The 27,664-nt window shown below is 38.6% G+C and overlaps 1 protein-coding gene across 6 annotated transcripts in view; it reads left to right on the forward strand.

Annotated features, from left to right (window-relative positions):
- Window positions 1–27,664, forward strand: part of LOC101891252 (extracellular sulfatase SULF-1 homolog) — a 346,652-nt gene that overhangs the window by 270,300 nt on the left and 48,688 nt on the right. For 5 of the 6 annotated variants that reach the window (XM_059119415.1, XM_059119418.1, XM_059119417.1 and 2 more), the window contains one exon: window positions 26,597–26,625. The gene's annotated coding sequence lies outside the window, so the exon portion shown is untranslated. Of the gene's footprint in view, window positions 1–2,967; window positions 3,012–26,596; window positions 26,626–27,664 lie in introns of all 6 variants that reach the window. The other variant, XM_059119416.1, reaches the window with a different exon arrangement.

The following is a 27,664-nucleotide window of genomic DNA, read 5'->3' on the forward strand; positions in this document are numbered from 1 at the left end:
ATAATTTCAATACATTGCAGGCTGCAGCTAGGCAACAACTTCACGAATGGATTTTTAGACGTAGTTTTTAACCAGCCCGATTTCTTTCTTGGCTCCATTTCTCTCCCAGACTCGGCAGGCCTTCAGCTCACCTATAGAGACTCGGCAGGCCTTCAGCTCACCTATCGAGACTCGGTGGGCCTTCAGCTCACCTATCGAGACTCGGTGGGCCTTCAGCTCACCTATCGAGACTCGGTGGGTCTTCAGCTCACCTAAAGAGACTCGGTGGCCCTACAGCTCAGCTATAGAGACTCGGTGGGCCTTTAGCTCGTCTATAAAGACTCTCTGGCGGCCAAGTTGTGTAAAAAGCATCCCTGGCAGGCAGTTAGCCTATTAAAACTGCCTGGGGGGCAACTAGTCTACTAAGACTACCTGGCGGGAAGCTTGTCTATAAAGACTCCTTGGCCCTTCAGCTCGACTATGAAGAATCCCCGCTGCTTCTGCTCATCTATGAAGGCTCCTCGCTGCTTCAGTTCGCCTATGAATACATCCTGCTGCTTCAGCTCGTCTATTGAGGCTCAATGCTGCTTTAGTTCGTCTATAGAGGCTCCCTGCTGCTTCAGCTCGTCTATAGAGACTCCCTGGCATTGAGACCCCCTGACCCTCAGATCGCCGTTTGAGACTCCCTGACTTTCAGCTCGCCTGTTGAGACTCTCTGGCTTCTAGCTCGTTTATTGAGTCCCCCTGCTGCTTTAGTCCGTCTATTGAGACTCCCTGCTTCTTCAGCTCGTCTATAGAGACTCCCTGCTGCTTCAGCTTGTCTAATGAAACTCCCTGACCTTTCAGCTCGTCTATGAAGACTCCCTGAATCTTCAGCTTTTCTATTTAGACTCCCTGACTTTTCAGTTCTTCCTGGCTTCCTGAACTTTCAGCTCGTCTATTGAGACTCCCTGGCACCCAGCTTGTATATTGAGACTTCCTGGCTCTCCAGCTCGTCTATTGAGACTTCCTGGCCCTCCAGCCCGTCTATTAAGACTTCCTGACCCTCCAGCTCGTCTATTGAGACTCCCTGGCCCACCAGTTCGTCTATTGAGACTCCCTGGCCCACCAGTTCGTCTATTGAGACTCCCTGGCCCACCACCTCGTCTATTGAGACTCCCTGGCCCTCCAGCTCTTCTATTGAGACTCCCTGGCCCACCACCTCGTCTATTGAGACTCCCTGGCCCACCACCTCGTCTATTGAGACTCCCTGGCCCACCACCTCGTCTATTGAGACTCCCTGGCCCACCACCTCGTCTATTGAGACTCCCTGGCCCACCACCTCGTCTATTGAGACTCCCTGGCCCACCACCTCGTCTATTGAGACTTCCTGGCCCACCAGCTCGTCTATTGAGACTTCCTGCGTCTCCAGCTCGTCTATTGAGACTTCCTGCGTCTCCAGCTCGTCTATTGAGACTTCCTGGCCCTCCAGCCCGTCTATTAAGACTTCCTGACCCTCCAGCTCGTCTATTGAGACTTCCTGGCCCACCAGCTCGTCTATTGAGACTCCCTGGCCCTCCAGCTCGTCTATTGAGACTCCCTGGCACCCAGCTTGTATATTGAGACTCCCTGTCCCACTAGTTCGTCTATTGAGACTCCCTGTCCCACTAGTTTGTCTATTGAGACTCCCTGGCCCTCCAGCTCCTCTATTGAGACTCCCTGGCCCACTAGCTCCTCTATTGAAGCTCCATGACCCACCACCTCGTCTATTGAGACTTCCTGGCCATCAGCTCGTCTATTGAGACTCCTTGGCCCTCAAGCTCCTCTATTGAAACTCCGTGGACACCACCTCATCTATGAAGACTCTTTGGCCTATCAGCTCGTCTATGGAGACTCCCTGACCTCCAGCTCGTCTATAGAGACTCCCGGATCTTTCAGCTAGTCTACAGAGACTCACTGGCCTTCCCTTGACCTCATTTATAAAATCTCCTTAGCCTGCAGCTTGTTTATATGGACTTCCTTCCTAATGATTAATTTTCTTTCATTTTTAAGGACTATCTCGCTATGAACAACAAATCTAACTTATTATTCATAACTATAATATTGTATTTAAAAAAATGACTCCTTTCATGCCAAGGCAATTTTTTCTAACTGATTGAGGGGACACAGAACAATATCAGTAAATAAAACATGAATGAAACTTTAGAAAAACGACGAAGAAGAATGAAATCAATTTGGCAAATTGATATTAGCAGCAATACAACACCAGCCAGAAACACCACGCACACAAACTCAAATAAATATTTTTTGAGGTTATAATACCGTAATGATGATATTGTCCCTGGCCCTAGTGCAGTTTCAAGTTTTCTTGGTTTTTTTTTTTTTGCAGCATCGGCAGCTGCCAGCATACGACGATGAAGACACTGCTGATGACTGGCAATGATAAAGTTTATTTATGATAAATGTGATGATTTTCAATGGAAAAAATCGCCATGGTTTTCGTGGTGGAAGAAAGGATGGATGGACGAACGGACGGTCTGTGTTACGTGTGTGTCTGGCATTTTGATTTTTGGCCCTAGTTATTTTTCATCTTTTTTTGGGTTTTGTTGTTATCTTGACTTTCATGCGTAGACCGGTAGCCAGATTGGTATCATCATAAAAACACACACTCATACCCTTGACCATATATCATATTTGAGAGGTAGTTTACAACAAAGCCATAACCGGTAATTTTTTTGGGAAACGAAAATATGAATGAAATATTCAGAGAAGAATCATCATCAAAGGGCTATCCTTCAAGAAAAATCTGGGAATTATCATTTATATTGGTAGATTGCCCTAGATAATGTCTTTTGATAAAAAAAAAATATAAGTGCTTATACATCTCCCACAATTTCACTATTCTTTTGGAGAACCCTCGTGATTTTTATAACTTTACATTAACATCTATTGATATATTTCAGATTGCAACACAACTTTTTAATCTATATAATTTTTTATTCCTTTCAGGTACGTTAGGCCAACTTTTGATGCTACAAAATATAACTTGATTCGTAAGTATTAGAATATAAAATTTTCCATTTGAAAATAAAAATTGAATTATCATCAGTAAATCAAGACTATATAAACCAACTCCAAAATTTTCTCAACCGCATTTTAAATATTTACCTATAAAATTTTTAGAGGCTCTTGGGGATACACTTGAGACCCCATGAAAGTTGGTTCCAAAAATTCTTAACATTTCGACGCTTAAAAATTTTTACTTTTCAAAAACAAAAATTGGCGAAAGTCATGTTATACCCAAGTCGTTAACAAATCACATATTGCGCCGGAGAAAAAAATTTTGTTTTCACAATTGTTATTGTTGTTGTTTTGCTTGGTATATATGATATATGTAAACTATTCACAAACTTTTTTTGTCACGTATTGCCATAATTTATAGCCATTTAAACAAAATTGCTTGTAAAAGAATTGAACTAGTGCCAACAATTTCGAACTACATACTGACATTTTTGTAAAAATATAGAATATTAGAATGGGACGATATAACTTAAAAAGACTACAAGGGAATTTTTTATAGTTGAGCGGAAGGGTGTCTCAATAGTTGAGCTGAAGGCTATGAAGTCTCACTATGCGACCTAAAGGTCAGGGAGTCTCAATAGACGAGCTGAATGCCAGGGAGCCTCAAGAGACGAGCTGAAAGGCCAGAGACTTTTTGTAGGTGAGCTGGAGGGCCAGGGAGTCTTTATGGACGAGCTCGATGCCAGGAAGTCTCAATAAACGAGCTACATTACAAGCAGTCGCTACAAACGAGCCGAAAGTCTCAGTAGACGAGCTGTTGGCCAGGGAGTCTTCATAGGCGAGGTGTTGTCCAGGGAGTCTTTACATGCGAGTTGGTTGCCAGGGAGTCTTCACAGGCGAGCTGAAGCACCAGGGAGTCTCACTAGGCGAGCTGAAGGGTCAGATAGTCTCAATAGACGAGCTGGTGCCGGAGAGTCTACATAGACGAGCTGGGAGCCAGGGAGTCTTCATAGCCCAGCTGAAGCCCCAGGGAGTCCCAGTGGTCGAGCTGATGCACCAGGGAGTCTCAATAGACGAGCTGGTGGGCCAGATAATCTCAATAGACGAGCTGGTGGGCCAGATAGTCTCAATAGACGAGCTGGAGGGACAGGGAGTCTCAATAGACGATCTGGTGGGCCAGGTAGTCTCCATAGACGAGCTGGTGGTCCATGTAGTCTCCATAGACGAGCTGGTGGTCCATGTAGTCTCCATAGACGAGCAAGTGGTCCATGTAGTCTCAGTAGACGAGCTGGTGGGCCAGGTAGTCTCAGTAGACGGCCGGGTGGGCCAGGTAGTCTCAATAGACGAGCTGGTGGGCCAGGGAGTCTCAATAGACGAGCTGACTATAGAGACTCCGCTTAGCTCGTCTATAGAGACTCCGCTCAGCTCGTCTATAGAGACTCCGCTCAGCTCGTCTATAGAGACTCCGCTCAGCTCGTCTATAAAGACTCCGCTCAGCTCGTCTATAAAGACTCCGCTCAGCTCGTCTATAAGACTCCGCTCAGCTCGTCTATAAAGACTCCGCTTAGCTCCTCTATAGAGACTCAGCTCGTCTACTGAGACTCCGCTCAGCTCATCTATAAAGACTCCGCTCAGCTCGTCTATAGAGACTCCACTCAGCTCGTCTATAGAGACTCCGCTCAGCTCGTCTATAGAGACTCCGCTCAGCTCGCCTATAGAGACTCAGCTCGTCTACTGAGACTCCGCTTGGAGACTTTGTCACTTGCAAAAATAATAGATTCTTGCAGGTTCTGGATCAGACCAAATATTTGTTCCTCTGATACCCCAATATGTTGTGTGAAACAAAACAAAAAGTTTGCTGCCATATTTGAAACATTTTATCACACGCCATAAAATATATGTACATATACTCCATACACTATAGAAAATTGAAAATCGAGTGGCAAAAAATTCAAAAATTTTGCCGAATCAGATTAAGAAGAAATCTCGTTGTTCGATGGGAAAAATTCAATATGAATTATTTTCAATAGTGAAACGTGCAAGCCATTTTTTGCTAAATCACTTCCGTTTGAAATTTCATGCTATATTCAATAGCAGCATATATCGAAACAAACCCATAAAAACAACAACTGCTACAACTTCGAACCGGACAAATTTCACTTTAAATCGTCAAGGCAGCTGCATTTTTATGTTTCTTATATTGTCGTCGTTGTTGTTGTTGCTGCTGTTTTTTGGAAGAAATGCTGCCTGTCTGGCCATTTGAAATGTCGGCTAAAAATCTTCTTAATTTGTTACCTTTCCTTACGGGCCATGACATTGTTGTTGCCATGGTGTTTGTTCTTTGTTGTATCAGCAGAGGTTTCTTTTTTGGTTCTCCCCAAGAAAAGTATCAAATCATGAAAGAAGAAACAAAACTCGTGCATTCACAACACACACATAGACATACTTGTGTTAGCGATTTTTGCAAGGTGTGCGAAATTCTATCTCCAGTATAGGTGTTTGCTGATCACTGGCCGGCCCGCTTGTGTGAGAACAGAGTGGCTAAAAGGATGGTCAGTATGATAATTAAGGGAAATTGAAGAAAAAACTTCTTATCTATGAAAATTTTTAGACGTTACAATTCGACTTGATAGGTCGATTTTAATAGAGGATGACTATCTTCTGGTCGTCTATAAATACTATCTTTCATTAGGCCTCTCAGTACTCATTTCAGCTCGTCTATAGAGACTTCGCTCAGGTTGTCTATGGAGACTTTGTTCAGCTTGTCTATAGAGACTTCGCTCAGCTCATCTATAGAGACTTCACTCAACTCGTCTATAGAAACTTCGTTCAGTTCGTCTCTAGAGACTTTGCTCAGCTCGTCTCTAGAGACTTTGCTCAGCTCGTCTCTAGAGACTTTGCTCAGCTCGTCTCTAGAGACTTTGCTCAGCTCGTCTCTAGAGACTTTGCTCAGCTCGTCTCTAGAGACTTTGCTCAGCTCGTCTCTAGAGACTTTGCTCAGCTCGTCTCTAGAGACTTTGCTCAGCTCGTCTCTAGAGACTTTGCTCAGCTCGTCTCTAGAGACTTTGCTCAGCTCGTCTCTAGAGACTTTGCTCAGCTCGCCTATAGAGACTTCGCTCAGCTCGTCTATAGAGACTTCACTCAGCTCGTCTATAGAGACTTCACTCAGCTCGTCTATAGAGACTTCGCTCGGCTCGTCTATAGAGACTTTGCTCGGCTCGTCTATAGAGACTTCGCTCGGCTCGTCTATAGAGACTCCGCTTACGTCGTCTATAGAGACTTCGCTCAGGTCGTCTATAGAGACTTCGCTCAGGTCGTCTATAGAGACTTCGCTCAGGTCGTCTATAGAGACTTCGCTCAGCTCGTCTATAGAGACTTCGCTCAGCTCGTCTATAGAGACTTCGCTCAGCTCATCTATAGAGACTTCGCTCAGCACATGTATAAAGACTTTGCCCAGCTCGTCGACAAAGTCTTTGCTCAGCTCGTCGATAGAGACTCCGCTCAGCTCTTTGTATTTGTCTATCTGTAAATAGTCATATCTGTTGGCAAAAACGGCTGTTATATAATATTTCATTGTTCTTAGTTTTTTTCCCGACCACTTCGATAGTGTTATGATTTTTTTCTGCTCTGATTGACCTGCGGTCCATACCTTATGTTGTTCGATGTTCTTTTTTTCTTCTTCTTTTTTTCTATCATAGAAGTCAACATTGTCACCTGCCAACTGAGGTTTACACATATGTCAATCATTGGATTTGCTTTATTAGTTTTTTTTTTTTTTGCTGGCTTTTGCCATTTACATTGACTAACGACGGGAATTTGCATGTTGTTGGGAAGTAAAAAAGCTGTTTGTTTTGAATCTTAAATTGTATTGAAAAAATAATGTGCAGTAAAGTGTGACAATGTGTCATTAGGTAAAAAGTTCTCGCGCTTTGATAGCTTTAAACATAATCTCTCCGCCAGGTGGGAAAAGAAGCCCTTTGAAAATATCGGCTCGGTGTTCGAACGAGTTCCATTCAAAACTAAAAATACCAGTAAAATCTGTAGGAAAACAGAAGGAGGTCAGCTTTATGAGTGTCTCGTAATATGGGAGAACGAGAGAGAGAGTTAATGGTAGATTAATCTCCCTTAATTAAAACCAGTAAAGAAAATCTTAAAATCGGGCGGGGCCGACTTTATGATACCCTTCACCACTTTGCTAATTTAGTAGAGCTCCGCATAAAAATTAAAAGTTTTTATGGGAGAATTCAATCATACACGCTATGATTATAATTGTAATTTAAAGTTCAAAGGACTAAATAAGCCGAAGCATTTGTATCATTTAAATTGGGACTTGTATTGCACATTTGGTGCATAATTAATTTGAAATCGGATAAAGATATATATGGGAGCTATATCCAAATCCGAACCGATCTCCATAAATTTTGCAAAGATATTTCTGAGCTGTATTTGATATATTTCCCTGAATATCGTTGTTACGGAGTGTGTATTACGGCTGTGGGTAAATAACAAATCGGATGAACAGTATATATGGGAGCTATAGCTATATCTGAACCGATCTTCACCAAATTTAACATACTAGCTTCTAGACTAAATTCGGTCCTAAGTGCCAAATTCCCATTTGGTCAAATATTAAACGTTTGGTGCACAATATAAAGTAAATTGGACGATGTTATATATGGAAGCTATATCCAAATCTGAACCGATCTCGATAAAATTTGGTACATGTATTTCTGGGCTGTATTTGATATATTTCCCCAAATATTGTTGTTACAGATTGCATATTACGGCTGCGAAGGACAAAAATAACAAATCGGATGAACAATATATATGGGAGATATTGCTATATCCGAACCGATTTCGATCAAATTTGGCATAGTTGTTTTCAGGCCTAATTGGGTTTTATGTGCAAAATTCCATACTATTCGGGCTGATATTACACGTTTGGTGCACAATAAAAAGCAAATCGGACGAAGATATATATGGGAGCTATACCTAAATTTTGACCGATTATCTCCAATTTCAATAGGGTTCGTACTTGGGCCAAACAAATGATTTGTGCAAAATTTCATCTGGATAGGGCAATAATTGCGATCTGTACTTTGTTTACAAATTACATGGACAGACGGACGGACGGATATGCAAAAATCGACTCAGAATGTGATTCTATGCAGATCATCAAAAGGAACTTTGGGTCTATCTCGTTTCCTTTTGTTACAAACAAATGCACAAAGACATAATACCCTGACCACCTTGTGGTGTAGGGTATAAAAAGCTAATTGGCAAAATGGTAAAAAAACAAGTTAAAAAGTTTCATTCGGTTTTGACGACAGATGTTTACCCTCAGTCAATGTTCGATTGTTTGAATAAATTTTGACTTCTGTTATGATTATTCAAATTGTTGACCCCCTATGGAGTAGGCTCCATCGGACCTATATAAATATGATATAAATATTGCTACGTGCCACGTTGGGACCCCTTTGGTTATTTCCTTCCTTTATGTGATAATTTTTAGACAATGTTAAAATGTACGTGAGGTACCAGATATAGTCGACCGAAGTATTCCATTTTTCACACTTCATCTAATACAGTTAAAACATGCAAAACAGTAGCAGTCTGTTTTTCCGATAGATGTATACCCCCAAACCTTGAGTTACGATTATTCAAACTGTTGATCCTCTGCATAGGAGGTTCCGAAGCAGTTGGCCAATATTGACCAATCCGCATCTGACCTAAGGCTGATATAAATATTGAAACGTGCCAGATTTGGAATATATCGACTACTTCCTATACTTTATATGCAAAATATGCAAAATATGCCTAATATCAGATATAGCTGACCGAATTACTCCATTTTTATATTTCATCTAACACAGATAAAATTTTCGGTGTCTGCAAGTTTTGAAGGAAAATGAACATTTATATCCACTTATATGCGAAATCATAAATTCCGATAAACCACATATTTATATCACATTTCTGGTTAAAAACAATATTTAGATATAGCGAGTTGTAAAGAGTCGAATGTTATTACAGATTAAAGTATTCAAAGTTGTGACCCTTTGTGGGCTAAATACCAGAAGCGGTTCGCAGATACATTTCATCTTCACAACAGATCTTATTTTAGCAAGAATATTTGTATGAAACATTTGAAGAGAGTTGGATGCTTATTTCGCTTTCTTTTCTTTGAGTGTTTTGTTTTTCAAACTCTTGAACCCTGTGTGAGGGAGGTACCAGAAGAGTTGGTAAGATTTCTACCATCTTTATAACAGATCTTTTGTTGATGGAAATATTGAGATGTACCAAGTCTGAATAGAATTGGATGTCAATTCCGCGTTTTATGAGCTTCATGGCATTCAAAATGTGGGCCCGTTGTGGGTGAGGTACCAGAATTAGTGGACCCATATATTTCATCTTTATAACACGTCTTGTCTTGATGGAAATATTTACATGTGCCATGTCTGATTGAAATCGAATACTAATTTATTATGAGCCTAATGGACATTCAAAATTGTGACCCTTTGTGGGGGAGGTACCGGAAGGAGGGGACCGATCTATCCCATCTTCAAAGCGCATCTTGTGTTAGTAGAAGTAATGGGATATGTGAAATATGAAAAGCACCGGATGCTTATTTCGGATTTTATAATCGTTTTGGTTATTTAAAATTTGGACCCTTAGTGGGGGAGGTACCAAAAGAAATGATCCGATCTATACCATCTTTATAAAAGATATTGTGTTGATGGAAATATTGAGATGTACCAATTCTAAATGGAATCGGTTGTTAATTTCGCGTTTTATGAGATTCATGAATTATCAAAATTTTGATCCTTTGTGGGGAAGGTACCAGAAGGAGGGGACCGATATATTCCTTTTTCACGCCAGGCCGTGGATTAATAAAAATATTGGGATGTGTGTAATTTGAAGACAATCAGCCCCTTACATCACATTTTAGAGGCATAATTTAAAAAAAAAATACATTTTGTGGAGGAGGTCTTGATGGAGTGAATCGATATTGTCCATTTTCGTATCTGACCTAGCAATGATGAGATGCGTTTGGCCGTATCGATGAGGCACATTTTGACTGAGGGTAGAATGATTGAACTTCTAAATTTCTAAAATCCATTGAAAAGTTCTGGTAAAATCATAAAAATAGCGAATATAGGAAGTCACCGGTGTATTGGGACCTATACGACGACGTCGATCTTCATTGGCAGGTTTTGTCATAATGTATTACGATACTCAAATATGGATCTTAAAACAATTCTGGTGAATAATGTTGTTAAAACCATGAAAATACCGAATATCGGGAGATATCGTTATATGGGTACTACACGAAAACCTGGACCTGCATATTCAATTTTCTGCCATAGGCTGTAGTGTCCATTATGTGAACTTCAAATACGAAATCTGAAACAATTCTGGTGAATAATGTAATAAAATCATAAAAATGCCGACTACTGGGGCTATACGAAGGTGTGGATCAGTACAGGCTATTTTCTGTCACAAAAACTATTATCCATTGCGAACTCCAAATTTGAAATAAATCCGGTGAAAAATGTGGCACAAGTCATTAAAATTCCGAATGTCCAGAGGTACATTTATATGGGGACTATACCAAAACTCAGACCTATATTGACAATTATATGCAAGGATGTTTCTTGGGAAAACATGCTACAAATTCGGATACAAAATCCTGGTTTTATCAGGGTTTATTGGTAAAATTGGTATCATTTGAAAGCTTATGGAAATACCTATCTAACAAGTGGTTATATGATGGAGTTGTTTGAATAGGGTCCTGTTCAAATCCCCCTCCCCCCATTATGGGATATTAAGATCTACATACTACATTATAGCCTAGACTCTTGCCTTTCCAAAATGGAGCAATATGTGTTGATATCTTTTGTACTTCCGAAAGCATTTACTTTAAAATTGAAGGCCCGCTCTTTACAAAAATTGGACATATCCCAGAGGAGAAAATTAAATACATAAATTTCGTACATATAAGTTTTATAGACGCGAATAAAACCCGGATTTTTATCCCAATTTTCGGCTCGAATTACCGGGTGTTTCTTCCACCAAAAAATTAATTTGCCGTAATAAGGTTAAAAATACCTACCCCATAATGGGGATTTAGTCCGATACTTTCTGGAAATTATGACCGATTTCTTTTGGACATAACCCCCACTCCACTATGGGGGTTATGACCGACAAAAATTCTATAACATTTTTTCTGGGTGTATGTAGAGTCTTATGTTGTTGTATTTTTGTGTCACTTCACTTACGTTGTTGTAATTTCTGGTCATCTTCACTTTTCTCTGACAAAAACTCACATTAATAAATAATTTGTTTTTTTCATTTGACAAAAATAACCCACATTCCTTCGTATTAACATTTAAATTCCGTAAAATATAAATAATGTTTTATTATTAAGCAAAATGTCATGAATATTTTTTGTTCGGGCCATTGAACGTTTTCTGTGTTGTCTGTCGTTCCAATGACCACCACCAGCAGCAGCTGCTGCTGCAATCAACTTCTTATGAAAATTATGAATGTGTCAATTTATGACACTCGACAAGATACCAACAAACCAGAAAATCGGTTATTTTTGGAATTCATTTTTATTTCTTCGCACCTTCCAACAAAACCGCATTCATTGAACTTTACAACACACGACCATGTGTCCGTCATACATGTTCAACCGCACAAAAATTGTGGAAATAATTTAGTTTAGCACACTTGGTGATTTAGTGTTATTGTGATTTATTTCCATGGAACAATTATTACAACAATTTCGGATGTGATAATTTTTGGGGTGTACAATATTTTTTTGTAATTTAAAGCATATTTTTTATTACACTGGGCAACAAAAAAATAATAATCACACAAAATAAATTGCAGATTATGAAAGTAGAACTCAAAATAAAGGAAACATATATCGGCGTTTAGAAATTTTACACCGCACAGTAACCTAAGTGGGAGTGAAGTGGGTTTTAGACCCTAAGTCTCTTTGGACCAAATCCGTTTCCGTTTCGTTGAGCGTTTTGTTTCTTAAAATCTTGAACCCTATGTGGAGGTATCAGAAGAAATGGTCCGATCACATGATGATATGATGTTGTGATGTATGTAATTTAAAGACATTCGGAGACTTACATCACATTTCATAAGAGTTGTAATTATTGATGGAGTGGACCGCTATTTTCCATTTTCGCATCTGACCTGGCACAGATGTAAATATTAGGATTCGTAAAGTTGGAGCAAAATTGGATTATCCTCTCTCTTTCTGTGCAGTAAATTATTTTCTTTGAAAATGTTGACATTTTGTGGGGCGGTACCAGAAGGAATGGTCCAATCTTTACCATATTTATAACAGATCTTGTGTTGATGGAAATTTTGATATGTGCCAAATCTGAATATAATCGGATGTAAATTTCGTGTTTTATGAGCTACATGATTATATATATTCTGTCTTTACGGGGTAAGATGAAAAAACTGCAACCAACTTCAGACTGCTGTCATTTCTAAGCCACTTGTCCGACAGTTGTTAAAATTGTTTCAGTGACAGCTCATTATATTGTTTACAAGCGTACAAAAGCATTTTGGTGAGAATTTTCCAGAAAAAAAGTTATTCGTGATGGAATTCAAGCGTGATTGGATGATTACTTTATATTTGGCTGGAAAACCACAAATGGCTATCGTTAGAGCACTCTAGCATTTAAATGTGTATAAATCTTTTGTGTCTCCTACCATCGCTCATGACCGCGATACTGGTTTCATTGCTCGACGTCAAGGAAGTGGACGGAAGAAAACAGCAACATCAGCAGAAATGGTTCGAAAAGTAAAGAAGTGACTTGTTCGAAAACCGCGTCGCTGTGGCGGAAAAAAGTGGCTCGTGAGCTGAACATATCGTAATATTTCATTCGCAAGTATTGAAAAATGAGCTCGGAGTAAAGCCATTGAAATTCCAAAAAGTGCAAGAACTTACACCGTAACAGAAAGAAAATAGACTCAAAAGAGCTAAAGAGTTGCTTCGCTTAGCCGAAAGTGGTGAACTGCTAAATTTGGTCTTCTCCGATGAGAAAAACATTCGTTGTCCAGCAGTTTGTAAACAAACAAAATGATCGTGTTTACTTGCCAAAGTGGTCAGATGAGAATGTGCACCTTCGGTTGACCACCAGAACTCAAGCGCCGGCCATGGTAATGGTGTGGATCGCCATAAGAGCCGATGGTCGCTCTCCGCTCGTATTAATCGATCGTGGCATCAGAATAAATGCCGAATATTATCGCGAAAATATTCTGGAGGGTGTATTAAAGACTTGAACACGCAAATATTTTAGCCGCAGACCTTGGACATTCCAACAGGACTCAAGACGCGCCACCCAAGAATGGTTACAAAATGATATTCCTCGCTTCATTTCCAGCGCGCAATGGCCACCAAAATCTCCGGATACCAATCCGTTGGACTATTGTGTCTGGAGTATTTTGGAAAGCAAAGTTGGCACTAAAATATACCAAAGTGTCGATCACCTCAAGCAAGCGCTTCGCCGGGAATGGGCCAAAATACCGCAGAGCAACATTCGTGTGACGGTTTCATTGGCCGTTTGAAGGCCATAATTCGTGCCAAAAGTGACCAATTCGAACAAATCTAAACTTATTCTAATATTTGATGTTTTTTTTCGACATTTTTTGCTCTCATTCAATTAAATGTTATGGCGTTTGACTTTGTTGCCCTTTTTTTATCTCACCCTGTATGTGTGCTAAATTTTATACAATTTAGATTTTTGTGAAATGGAATTCCGAAACTGTTGGTGTCTATGGGTAAGATAAGGAGGTGGTCTTGGAAATGTGCACTCGAAAAGTACTACGTGGTACTATATTGGATATTCGGTGAAGGGATGAAGGTAAAATCCCGAAATTTGATATTAAGGTATTTGGTGTTCTAACACCAACGGTTGGAACGAATCCCAAATTTTAAAGTGTACTTTTCGCTGATGAAGTAACGGGTAGGAGCTGGATCAAGAATAAAGGTGTAATGTATGGTGCTATTATTCATTGTCAAATACATCAAATGTCCGATGGAACCTAACTCGAACGGTTCTTCCCCACCGTATACCATTCTGCAGTCTGCGTAATAATTGTCATACCCACGATATTTATTGCCCCACAAAGAATATGTTTCGTAAGACAAAGATTTATTTCAATATTTTTTTAATTATTCAATACAACTATGTTTTTGTGGTCAGCGGGCGGGGTTTCAGCAAAGAATGTTTTTCTCATTTGCATAAAAAATCGAAAGCAATCAATAAGAGAATTTTTCAAATATTTTCCTTGTTGATGTAATATGTTTATGCATTTGCAATGGTCCTTCTATGTATTCATACTTTGGGGTGCTTTGAATTCAAAGTCATGATAAACAAGTTAAAAAGTATCAGTCGATTTTGTTGGCCAATTTTCATTTATTTAAATACATATTTTGACTTTTGCTATAATTACTGTTGACCCTTTATGGGGCAGTTCCAAAGGATTGGTCAATTTTGTATCAGACCTAAGACTGATAAAAATATTGCAAATTCAGATTTGGACTATATACTACCACTTTTGCTTCATTCGAGATAGGTAGATAGAAGTGGACTGAAGCATTCCACTTCGTCCAATGCTTATGAGATGTACAAACTTTAAAGAAAATCATTCAAAAACATATATTTCCCATTTTATGCGAATAATTTTTTATTCAAAATTTTTAACTTTTGTATGGAAGGTACTAGGAGAGGGCATCAGACCTCAGGTTGAAATACATTTGGGCCCATTTCAATCGACGATGCTTGTCCGCAGGCAAGGATGTTCTTGGGGACCTCTCAACACTGACTCGTACGGCAACGATATTCTCGGCCGATCGCCTTGGTCGACTTTTATATGGCCTCTTCGGATTAGAAAGAGCCTTACCAGTCGAACATTTTTCGTATAAACGCTTAATGGTGTTCTTAGAAGGCGCACTACTCACATTTTTTTCACAACAGAAGAAGTGTTTAATGTAAATTTCAACTATTTCAGAGCGCTCGCGTGGCGTGTATTGGTTCATGGTAAAAATCTGCTTGGACTGACGCTTCAAGCGCGGTATGTCATTAAGCGATGTGACATCTCTGTCAAAAGTTATGGCGTTGCCAGATGGGTCCGTCGAATATGGGCAACCCTGTAAATATTTAGATCGACCAAATGGTCAAGAATCGCTGAGGAAGATATGCGAGATATAAGTATTTCAAATTTTAAGAAATTGTGGGGAAGAAGGGGCCGGCTAATATCCATCATATTTACCGAAGATCTTGTTTTATTAAAAACTGTTGGGATGTGTGAATTTTAAAGAGAATCGGAAGCTTATTCCGGATTTTATGATCGTTTTGCTTATTCAAAATGTTTAAGAGTTTAAAAGCAATTGGATGTTCATTTGTTGTTTATGAGCTTCATGGTTATTCAAAATGTTGACCAGTTGTGGAAGAGGTACAATAAGGAGTAGACCGATATATTCCATCATTACACGAGATCTTTGGATGTGTGAAATTTGAAGACAATCGGATTTTTATTCCACATTTTTATAAAACTTATAATTATTCCAAATTTTGACCCTTTCTATCAATTTAGATATTTTCTTTGAAAATGTTGACCTTTTTTGGGGAAGGTTTTCAGAGGGAGTGCACCGATATTGCCCATCTCCGAACTCAATCTAAGTTTGATTATAATATTACTATGTACCAAGTTTGGACCAATTTGGATAATTCCTTCGAGAGTTATCGTGCACTCCAGCTGGAAGACATACGGACGGACGGACATCGTTAGATCGACTCCAAATGTCCTGAAACGGATTTGGTTCTAACAGACCTAGTGTCTAAAACCGTTATTTCGTTGGGGCACTTTTTGGCCGTATCAAATGATATATAACCTCTCTAGCCATATGCCTTAGGGTATTAAAATATTTAGATCTGTATGAAACCTTACCTATGCTTTTATCAGAATAAAATAATTAAATTCAAAGGCGATATCATCAGCTTTCTCCCTGTGAAACATATACTTAATACTTTTTGACCTTTAGAAATAATAATTCGCCATATGTGGAATTTGGCCTAGAAATAGCAAATTGAGCAAACATTCCTGGAGTGGAGTAGTAAACAGCAATCATTTATGCATATAAGATTTTGGAAAATATTTCTTTACTACCCTTATGTTATGTATACTCACTAGACATGCCGCTCCAATTACCTTTCAAAATCCACTCAGCTTGTCTCAGATTAAAAATAAAAAACCACAACATTTTATAGATAAACCTATGTCAATATGTGCAATCTTTCATAAAATTCTCTAATTACCTAATTACTCACCCCATCCGGCATGTTTGAACAAACTGACGTCGACGTGAAATATATCCCCCTAAAATGCTGAGTCAAGATTAAGACTAAAAATAAATAAACAACTAAAGACACATATAAACACCATAATCTACAATTAATGTTTATGAAGCTGTTAATTTGCAACTAAATAACCAACCCCCTTGCCAAAAACAGATGTTTGCAAAAGATATTTTTATTGCCATACAAAAAAAAATAATAATAAATTTCGTTTCTTATGATTATATCGTGACACGAACCAGCCACAAGTAAGTGCGATGGAAATTATACAGCCAGACGACATAAACATCAAATTTTTATATGAACTATTGAATGCATCACGTACTTAGCCAAATTGTGTATAGATGGACCTGTTGTCCAAAACGAGACGAGATTTTGATTGAGGTTTTATTGCTTTTGGTGTTGATTTCTCCCAAGAGGTCATAATATGTTTGGTAATAAAATGTAAAAAAAAAAACACTAATATATATTAAAGGCTTATCAATATTTTTATGTATATATGATTATTAGGCATTTAACTACAGTTGTCCTATATAAGATTGTGTTGTAATGTCACTATCAGTCAGTTACCAGTTGATTTCTACTTCAAAACATGTTATGGAACGTATTATAAAGATTTGCTTGACTTTGGTATAAATTCGGATGAACATATATATGGGAGCTATAGCTATATCGGAACGGACATTTGTCACACTTGGTTCTAGGCGACATTTGCTAGTTTCTTCCAAAATTCATTCCATTTGGGTACACTCGGCGAACAATATACATGAAATAGAACAAAGATATATATGGAACCTGCATCCAAATCTGAACCGATCTCTAAAAAATTTTAGAATAAATTTAGAATTGTTCGAATTTGTCACCTTTGCCACGAATTATGGCCTTCAAAGGGCCAATGAAACCGTCACAAGCTGCCCGAATGTTGCTCTGCGGTATTTTGGCCTATTCCTCCATATTATGAAGGGTATGTTAACTTTGTCATTCCGTTTGTAACTCCTCGAAATACTCATGTCAGACCCAACAAAGTATATTCTTGATCAGCATAAAATTCTAAGCCGACTTAGTGATGTCCGTCTGTCTGTCCGACTGTCTGTCTGTTGCAACCACGCTATCTTTCGAACTAACTGAGATAGTAAATGAGTTCGTAAATGGGCCATGTAGGTCCACGTTTTCATATAGCCCCCCATATAACGGTACCTCCCAATATTCGGTATTTTTATGATTTTAACGTCATTATTCACGGGAGTAGTTTCAAATTACGTTTTCAGAGTTCGTAATGGGAACTACAGTCCGTGACAGAAAATACATACAACATCAGTCTGTATTTTGACGATTTTAGCTACATTGTTCACCGTTTATTTCAAGTTTCGAATTTGAATATGGTAATGGCTTATGACAACAATGCCTATGTAGATCCACGTCGTTTAGACCTCAATTTAACGGCTATATTTTTAAGATTTTAACAGCATTTTTAACTGATTTTATTTTTTGAAAATTTCCAAATTGGTTTCAAATGGTGGAGGGTGTTCAAAGTTCGGCCCGGCCGAACTTACTGCTTTTTAAATTGTTGGAATTTCAATGGCTTTACCCCGAGCTCATTTTTCAATATTTTCCGAATGGACTATTGCTATATGTTCAGCTCACGAGCCATATTTTTGGCCACTGGGACGCGGGTTGCGATCAAGTCGCTTCTTTACTTTTCGAACTATTTCTGCTGATGTTGCTGTTTTCTTCCGTCCACTTCCTTAACGTGGGGCTACGCTACTAGTATCACGGTAACGAGCGATCGTACGAGACACAAAAAATTTATGCACAGTTATATGCTGGAGTGCTCTGACGATAGCCACTTGTGGGTTTCCAGCCAAATATAAAGAAATCACACTATCCCGATTGAATTCCATCACTAATAATTTTTTTTTCTGGAAAATTCTCACCAAAAGGCTTTTGTACTCCTGTAAAAATATAATGAGCTGTCGCTGGAATAATTTTAACAGCTGTCGGACGAGTGGCTTAAAAATGACAACAGTCTGAAGTTGGTTGCAGATTTTTCCTCTTATCTTATTTTTGTGGTGGTTTGAGGAAATGCACAAATCTACTAACAAATCAAAAAAAAAAAAAAATAGTATGACAAAAAGATTACTCCACAAGATTGGAATCTGCTCGTTTTCCATTTTCTACTTGCAGGAGTATTCCCTATCGAATTAGAGTAGAGATGGAAACTAGCATTTCAAAACTCTGCATTAATTAGCAAATGTACTTAGCTCATACTTTTAAAATACCTGAAATCAGTTATGGGAACTGAAAATGTCGAGTGAAAACAAGTTAATTTGCCATATTACATACTGATGGTTATAGAATGGATAAGCGTGTTATGAAACAAGGGGAATATATGTTAAACAAATACAAATCTCTAATATTTCACAAAATTGTCCGAATGACCACATCCTGGCCCTTTGGCTAATCTGACCAACTCCCTGGTATTCAATTTATTACATCTCCCCACTCTGCTCTATTTAAAATCAAAACAGCAGGTAGTTTCCAACAACAATGATGGCTTCTAATATCATTAGCATCACTGTTTGTCATAGCCACTCCATGCTAATGAAATTTATGTTTTGTGTGGTTGTGAATGTGGGAAATTTTTGATAAACAAATTATGAATAAGGTCAGTAGCTGTCAAAACAAAGAGCCACCCCCGGGTGAGTGGTCAAAACTAAAACGCTGTGGATATTTTGCAATTTAAATGACAAAAATAATTTAAAAATTTTCAATTATTTTATGTAAATTAATAAATAAAGGGAAATGGCGGACGTAATATGGAAGTAAATATTAGATAATGGGAAAATTGGAAAAATTAAAAAATATGAAAATTAATAACTAAACATTGCTTCAGGTTATGTCATTTATGACAGCTATTAAATTAGTCGTTTATTTACAACAAAAAAAAGAAGTGGTTAATTACTGGAAAAACTGAAAATTCACCTAGGAAAATATTACGACATTCACATGAAAAACTACAAACCATATTCGTCAGTCCTGCTTTCTGTATGTATGAGCAAATCGGTTTCAGGACATGTCCGTCTGTCAGTTTGTTTCTTAATCAATCTAAATGTTAACAAGTTAAAAAGTATCCAGAAGAAATGGTTCGATCTCTACCATCATTATAACAGATCTTGTGTTGATGGAAATATTGAGATGTACCAAGTTTGAATGGAATCGGATGCTAATTTCTCGTTTTATGAGATTCAAAATTTTAACCCTTTGTGGTGGAGGTACCAGTAGGAGTGGACCGATATATTCCATCTTTACAGCAGATCTTGTGTTAGCAGAAATAATAGAATTTGTAAAATATGAGGAGAACCGGATGTCTATTTCAGATTTTAAAATAGTTTTGGTTATTCAATACTTTGATCCTTTGCGGCGGAGGTACCAGAAGGAATAGTCCGATCTCTACCATCTCTATAACAGATCTTGGGTTTACAGAAATATTGAGATGCACCAAGTTTGAACGGAATTGGATGCTAATTTCGCTTTTTATGAGCTTCATGAATATTCACAATTTTAATCCTTTGTGGGGGAGATACCAGAAGGAGTGGACCGATATATTCCATCTTCACACAAGACTTTAGGTTAATAAAAATATTGTGATTTGTGTAATTTGAAGATAATGGGACTCTTTAATAACATTTTATAAGAGTTATTATTATTCTAAATTTTTCGCACCTGACCTAGTACTGATGCAAATATTAGGATTTGGAAAGTTGGGACAAAATCGGATTACTCATTCCCTCTCCGTGCAGTAAAATATTTTCTATTTTAAATATCGACCTTTTGTGGGGGAGATATCATAAGGAGTGGACCGATATTGCCCAACAATATTAAATATAAAATATCCTTGCAACAAATGTTATACATTTTCAAGACACCCCACCAATAACAAAAATCATTCAATTTTTTACTAAAACTCCCCACTTGCCATCACCTACACCAATGCATGCAGCCATAGGAAACATTTTGGCTTGCCTTGTCACAGCAATAATTCAAAATCTGTTTATTGTAATAAAGCTTAAAGTATTACCAAACTTCCGTTCACAAAATTTATCAGACACCGAACAAAATGTGCACGGATAGATTCAACTTTTCGATTGGTGGGGTTTGAGTATTGGTTGGGTGCAAATTCTATGTTGTTGGTTGGTGTTTGCACCCAACAGCATCAAATAAATCTGTTTGCATTGTCAATGGATAATTTTTCGCTGAAAAATTATGATAAACTATTTATGCACTGGTCTGTGCAAAGTTGAGTGGTTTTCAGAGCAAATGGGAATAACCAATATTTTGTCAAAATGGCCAATAATTGTTAAATGCCATTGGTTTTGAGGTAATATATTGCAAGGACTTGTCAGAGTCTGCTGTAAGGAGAGCACAATCGTCTCTCTCTCTACCTTGTTATTGACTACCATTCTTAAGTAGTATCTTGTTCTGGAGCCACAACCCCGAACACCAATCCAAAATCTTAAGATCTGAAACAGGCTCCCAATGCCCGATCCTCTTACTAGACCATAGCTTTTGTAAGTTAATGACGTTTTGTTTTCATCGCCATTTTCACCCTTCCCAGTATAGACTATGAACTCAACTAGCGTCTTGAAGACTTTGACTCTATTCCGTTAGTATAATGATGTCTCTCCTTCGAAAAAGTTACCCCAGGTTTTTATTTTTGGTCATGTCTTCTACAATTTTCGGATGAAGTTTCAGAATTTTGTTGAAATAATGTCCTCTTCCATTGCCAAGGCAATGCCTCGGGCTTATGTGGGATTTTTTATACCTGAGGAAATCACTCTAGCTTCCGAACGAAATGAAGTAGGTTGATAAAATTTTACTTAAATGTATTTTATGTCTGCATGACTTTTGGTATTGAATATGGGCCATGTAGGTCCACGTTTTGGTACCTATATAATGGTACCTCCCTGTTTTCGGTATTTTGGCGATTTAAGCGACATTATTCACCGAAAATGTTTCAAATTTGGTATTTGATGTTCGTAATGGATACTACAGCCTAACAGTGAAAATTGTCTGCGCAGGTGCACGTCTTCATATAGCCCCCATATAATGGTATCTCTCTATATCCGGTATTTTGATGATTTTAGCGACATTATTCATCGGAATTGTTTTAAACTTCGTAATAATAGTTCGTAATCGGTACTATAGTCTGTGACGTAAAATTGACTACACAGGTTCACGTCTTTGTATATCCCGCATATGACGTAACCTCGGTATTTTGATGATTTTTATTTGAAGTGCCTCATGGATATTACAGTCTGTCACCGAAAATTTCATATGCAGGTCTAAGTTTTCGTATAGCCCTCGGTACTTCCCTATATTCGCTTTTTTCATGATTTTAGCAACATTATTCACCGGAATTGTTTTAAGCTTCGTATTTGAATATTGTAATGGCCTACGAAAAAATTGTATATACTGGTCCACCCCTTTCGCAAAGTCTCTAATAAAATGGTAACTTCCAATATTTGGTATTTTTATGATTTTAGCAGTATCTTTCAATGAATATTTTATATGCAAATTCTTTCATATATTTCATATGGTGGAGGGTATTTTTACTTGGCTTTTACCGTCAACATTATTTGTATTGTGGATTCTACACTAGAAGATATTGATATTGTTAGTTGAATTTTTGGTATTGATGTCTGTTTTGCCGACAAATGTATATCCTCAACCTTGCGTTGTGATTATTTTATAGGAAATATAATTATTCGAAATTTCAAAACGTTTTTTTGTGAGATACATGAAGGAGGGCACTGATATATACCATCTTTATGCCATATATTTTTGGATATTGGCATGTGTGAAATTGGAGAGAATCGGGTGTTTATTTCGCAGTTTATGAGAGTTATAATAATTCAAAATTTTGAACCGTTGTGGAAGAGGTACCGAAAAGTAGTCCTAAATATTTCATTTTCATACTAGATCTTGTGTTGGTAAAAATACTGAGATGTGCAAAACTATTCGAACATAATCGGACTCTAATTTATAACTTTATAGGAGTTATAATTATTAAAAATTTTGACCCTTTGTGGGAGAGGTACCAGAAGGAGTAGGCGGATGTATCCCATCTCCAAACTAGATCGGGTATTGATGAAAATATTAAGATTTGCCACGTTTGAAAAGAATCGGATGCTCATTTTGTCCTATTCTTTCTTGATACCAGATGTTGTGTTGGTAAAGTAATTGAGTTATAACCATTCAAAATGTTGACCCTTTGTGGGGGAGGTACTTGATGGAGTAAGTCGATATTGTCCATTTTCGTACCTGACCTACACGGAGAAAAATATTGAGATTTGCAAAGTTTGCTCAAAATTTGACAATCCTTTCTTGTTCTGTATTGTAAATTATTTTTTGTATAAATTTTGACCTTCTGTGGAGGTACCAGGAGGAGTGGACCAATATTGCCCATCTCCGAATTTGATCTAAGTTTGATAATAATATTGCCAGTTGTCAGGTTTAGAGCAAATCGGATACTCCCTTCGAGATATATCGTGCGCACCAGCCAGACAGACGGAAGAACACTCCTAGATCGACTTCAAATGTCCTGAAACGAATTTGGTCCAAAGAGACCTAGGGTCTAAAACATTTCTTTCGATAAGGCACGTTTGGGACGTATCTAATGATATATACCCTCTGAAGACATCGACATCGAAAATTTTAAATGTCGAAAATCCAACCTATATGTTTCTCTTATTTAATCTCTCCACTTTTCGGGAGAGGTCTGACATTTCTTGCAAATTTGTTTCCAATAAAAGACTGCAACATTACTAACATAAATTAAGAATATCAAGGTTTCCCACTACAATTTCAAACCGTAATTTGGTGTTTTGGATTTTAATTGAATAAAATGTTTTTTTATTGTTTTTTTTTTTTTTTCATTTATTTAAGACACAGCTATAGAGACCCGTGCTCGGTTTTATGTATGTAATATTTTGTAAACAAACATATTTATATTCATGTGAATACGTTTCAATAAATAGCTTTATGTTTTCCATTTAAAATTGATTCAATATTATTATTATTTTGTTAATTTTTACATTACAATAAACATTTGTTAGTTTTCCTTTGAAATCAAAACTGAAAAACTGAAATGTTACAAGCTCTATGCCATCTGTCGACAATGCAACAACATTGTGTTTGAAGAAGACGATGTAAACAACATAACGATACTCATCACTGGCAGATTGTAAACATGAATGCAAAATCTGTCGAGTCGAGAAAATTGCATGGGTCTTCAAAAGAAAAAATACATATATTTACAGAGAGGGTGCAAATAAAGTACATTCTTTTAATTTGGAAAAACGAGATGATTTGCCTATAGTAAGAGCATACAGTAAGAGCAAAAGAAAAGAACATATAATTAAGAAATGTATACTTTAAGGACAAAATGTATTTGGAAACCTTGATAAACTTTAGCACACAGTTCTGAATAATATACATATCTAATATAAATTTCTTGCCTCAAATTAAATGGATTTACAGTTAGTGCCAATATATGGTACATAATTTTAGAAAATAAAGTAAAGATCTTCAATTGTTAGTCATGAAGAAAGAAAGAATTTTAATTAATTTTCATTGACGTTTTGCTCGAATTTTCTTTAAGAAAATTGCTGTGATAGAAATTCTTATATACAGTAAGTGCATAAATTGGGTACATGTTTTCTTTTGTATAAAAAATAACAAAATATTGGTTATTGGATTTTCTGCATTCATTGTTTACGGAATTTTAAATATTTTAATTTGCATACCTCCTTTTCACTCCGACTGTATATTCAGCACATAAGCCACATATAAAGAATATAAACATTTTGGCAAAATTTCGTTTTGGCACATCACAAAATGTTGTAAGTCATAAATAGTTTTTATTACAAATAAAATCTAAACCAATCAGTTTGTTTGTTTTTCTCCAACACCCCCGCCCAACACTTAGGCAAATGAGAAATTATTGTTTGATTTAAGGTCGAATTTATGCCATCATCAGCAGCAGTGGCAGTGGTGGCAGCAGCTATATTGTGCAAATAAAAATGCCATTAGACGTAATTGATGCCATCAGGCATCCTTTTATGGAATGAGAGTAAATGTAGTGATTTTATATGTGTGGCTACATGGGGGTGGGAGGGGGAGCGACATAGACCTTGAACCATCGAAGTGATGACAGATTATACAATTGCCACAATTGACATTTATAGAAAAACAATTATTAATGATTTCCATTTGGATTGCAATGGCGATGGAAATTTGAAAAAAAATTATGGATAAGAGGATTTGGAGGTGACATATCAAGGATATTGAATATTATTAAAATTAAAAAAATTGGGTATATAGCCTTCAGCTCGGCTATGAAGCCTCTCTGGTCCACCAGCTCGGCTATGAAGCCTCTCTGGTCCACCAGCTCGCCTATGAAGCCTCTCTGGTCCACCAGCTCGGCTATGAAGCCTCTCTGGTCCACGAGCTCGGCTATGAAGCCTTTCTGGTCCACCAGCTCGGCTATGAAGCCTCTCTGGTCCACCAGCTCGGCTATAAAGCCTCTCTGGTCCACAAGCTCGGCTATGAAGCGTCTCTCGTACACCAGCTCGGCTATGAAGCCTCTCTTGTCCACCAGCTCAGCTATGAAGCCTCTCTTGTCTACCAGCTCAGCTATGAAGCCTCTCTTGTCCACCAGCTCAGCTATGAAACCTCCCTGGCCCTTCAGCTCGTCTATTGAGACTCCCTGGTCCTTCAGATCGTCTACTGAGACTCCCTGGTCCTTCAGATCGTCTACTGAGACTCCCTGGCCCTTCAGCTCGTCTACTTAGACTCCCTGGGCCTTCAGCTCGTCTATTGAGACTCCCTGGCCCTTCAGTTCATCTATTGAGACTCCCTGGCCTTCAGCTCGTCTATTGAGACCCCCTGGCCTTCCGCTCGTCTATTGAGACTCTTTGGCCCACCAGCTCGTCTATTGAGACTCTTTGGCCCACCAGCTCGTCTATTGAGACTCCTTGGCCCACCAGCTCGTCTATTGAGACTCCTTGGTCCACCAGCTCGTCTATCGAGACTCCATGGCCCTTCAGCTCGTCTATCGAGACTCCATGGCCCTTCAGCTCGTCTATTGAGTGTCCCTGGCCCTTCTGCTCGTCTATTGAGTGTCCCTGGCCCTTCAGCTCGTCTATAGAGACTCCTTGGCCCTTCAACTCGTCTATAGAGACTCCCTGGCCCTTCAACTCGTCTATAGAGACTCCCTGGCCCTTCAACTCGTCTTTAGAGACTCCCTGGCCCTTCAGCCGTCTTTAGAGACTCCCTGGCCCTTCAGCTCGTCTATTGAGACTCCCTGGCCCTTCAGTTCATCTATTGAGACTCCCTGGCCTTCAGCTCGTCTATTGAGACTCCCTGGCCTTCAGCTCGTCTATTGAGACTCCCTGGCCTTCAGCTCGTCTATTGAGACCCCCTGGCCCACCAGCTCGTCTATAGAGACTCCCTGGCCCTTCAGCCGTCTTTAGAGACTCCCTGGCCCACCAGCTCGTCTATAAAGACTCCCTTGCCCACCAGCTCGTCTATAAAAACTCCCTTGCCCACCAGCTCGTCTATAAAGACTGCCTTGCCCACCAGCTCGTCTATAAAGACTCCCTTGCCCACCAGCTCGTCTATAAAGACTCCCTGGCCCACCAGCTCGTCTATAAAGACTCCCTGGCCCACCAGCTCGTCTATAAAGACTCCCTGGCCCACCAGCTCGTCTATAAAGACTCCCTGGCCCACCAGCTCGTCTATAAAGACTCCCTGGCCCACCAGCTCGTCTATAAAGACTCCCTGGCCCACCAGCTCGTCTATAAAGACTCCCTGGCCCACCAGCTCGTCTATAAAGACTCCCTGGCCCACCAGCAGCTCTCTGTAAAAACTGTCTGGCCTTCAACTCGTCTATTCTGACGGTCTTCAGCTCGCCTATAAAGACGGGCTTCAGCTCGTTTATAAAGACGACCTTCAGCTGGTGTATAAAGACGTCCACAATGCCTCCCTAATTCTTGGCTCGTAGAGGCTTCCAAACCCTCAGCTCGTCTTCAGTGACTCACAAATCCTCAGCTCATCTTCAGTTATGCCCTGGTCTTCAACTCAATTATTACCTTACAGACTTCCATCACAATTTATTTATAAATGTTTCCCTTTCTTTCTAAAACAATTTTTTTTATCTCTTTCAGGTGTTCTGCATCTCTAATTCGAAATAAAGGTAAGAATAAAATACATTTCCCCTTTTTAATTATTTTCTCAATTACAAATGAATTTATTATGACCTACAGTAGTTGTAGGTCATCATCAATAGCTTACTGTGAATAATCTCAATTTGCGTTTATATTTTGTGGTTACAAAACTTAATTAATAAAAGTTAAGTACCGTCCCAAATTAGTCATGGCGATTACGACAACGATGAATGAGACACTTCAGAATTACATTCATGTTTGAAGGGGATGGAAATCTGATATCGCCTTACCTTCTTACCCCCCGGTCATAATTAACAACAAGAACGACAACAACAGCAGCTACGATGACTGGACTACTAAAGTTGTTTAATATGTAGTCTGTGTCATTACCATGGTCATTCGATGGAAGATTGCCATATCAAGTAGAATTTACAAGAAAATCCTTTTGGTAAATATTCTTCAAATACCCTTTTTCTCCCTTCTACTTCAGTTGCTGGCTCTACCTATCTTTCTTCTTCTTCTTGTGCCCAATTTCCAAGAAATAATAATTGAAAATCTTTTCTTTAAGGATATTATATTTGTCACTGTTAGAGATTAAATAAATATGTTAGTCAACATGACATAAAGCTATAATGGAACTTACATGTAAGAGGACAGCATTGAAACTAAGACCATCATTAAATTGATTTCTTTGTTATTGAAGAGAAAAGTGAAAATTGCTGGAAGACAAAATTTTACGCAAAATTAAATTAAGAAAAATCTAGGACAGGAGGTTTCATAAAGGAGGTGAAGGTTAGGGAGAGCTAACACCAGGAAGTCTCCGTAAGTATCTAAAGGCCAGTTAGTCTCCATAGGCTAGGTGAAGGCAATGGAGTCTCCATAGACCGGTTGAAGGCTAAGGAGTCTCCATTGACCAGCTGAAGGCTAGGGAGTCTCCACAGAGTTCTTATAGACGATCTGGAGGTCAGGGAGTCTTTATATAAGAGCTAAAAGTTAGGGAGTCTCGATGGACCAGCTGAAGGATTGGGGCCTCCATACACCAGCTGAAGGCTATGGAGTCTCCATAGA

The sequence above is a fragment of the Musca domestica genome, unplaced genomic scaffold (assembly GCF_030504385.1).
Source record: "Musca domestica strain aabys unplaced genomic scaffold, Musca_domestica.polishedcontigs.V.1.1 146, whole genome shotgun sequence".
NCBI classification, from domain to species: domain Eukaryota; kingdom Metazoa; phylum Arthropoda; class Insecta; order Diptera; family Muscidae; genus Musca; species Musca domestica.